Genomic DNA, 1,077 nt, shown 5'->3' on the forward strand with positions numbered 1-1,077 from the left:
TGTCTCGAAAAGCTATCACATACACGAGCTACAATAACCATGGACAACACCATGGACTAAGATAACACTATTCTACCGGGATGCGTTCAAATAATATGATTAGAGCGCAGAAATACAGAATATATGTAATAATAATATTATATATATATATTTCATATATTCTGTGATTAGAGTATGAGTAGAGTACGTTTAAGTAGAGTTATTTATTAAACATTAATATTATAAATAAATAAAACTATTAGGTAGGTACATTTATTTAGCTATGATTTCTATTTTTGAATACTTGACACACGATGTAGGTAAAACGGTGTAGTCACTCGAGCCGAGAAGTGAGTCCAAATCAGACGGCACTTTGGTTAGCGCGCCTTCCGACAGGTAGCGCTAAAAAGGCCGATCAACAACCGGCTGCTATAGCCTATAATAGAGAAGGCCGTATTTGTAATGCATTAAATGCCTTTTTGCGTATTATCCGCGGTAAAGTTTTAAAATTTCATACTTCAGTATTCAATATTCATTCAAATTTATATTTTAATATAATCAAATATTCACCTTATAGTATTATAATTTATTATACTATTTAATAGGTACTATTGACGTAAAAATAAAAACTGGAGTGAAGAATTGAAGGTTTCTCTATTCCTCTCACTTTGACTGGAAGAACAATTTGCATTGGTAAATAAATGCATTACTTTTTTACCTAATTAGTTACCTTTTTCTTTGTTATTTTTTCCTTAAAAATAGCTTAATAAATCTAACAATGTTAATATATTTTTACTGTTGATTAAACTAAAAAACAACCCAGGGACATACAGATACCTTGTAGATATGGGGGTAGATACATAATATTATGTACAACTAGTATTTTCTTTGTTTAATCTTTAATTTAAAAAATATAAAAATATCCCTACATTTGAAAATCGTTCTGGTAATCCTAAAAATATTGTCGGAATAGCATTTTCTCTCAATGCCGGACGTATTCGTTCAATATATTTAATTGACCCATCAGGCATTTTACACTCATATTTTAAAAAATCATCTTCTTTAAAATGTAAGCCGCAAACTACATCTTTTATGGAT

This window comes from Acyrthosiphon pisum, chromosome A2 (assembly GCF_005508785.2).
Source record: "Acyrthosiphon pisum isolate AL4f chromosome A2, pea_aphid_22Mar2018_4r6ur, whole genome shotgun sequence".
NCBI classification, from domain to species: Eukaryota; Metazoa; Arthropoda; class Insecta; order Hemiptera; family Aphididae; genus Acyrthosiphon; species Acyrthosiphon pisum.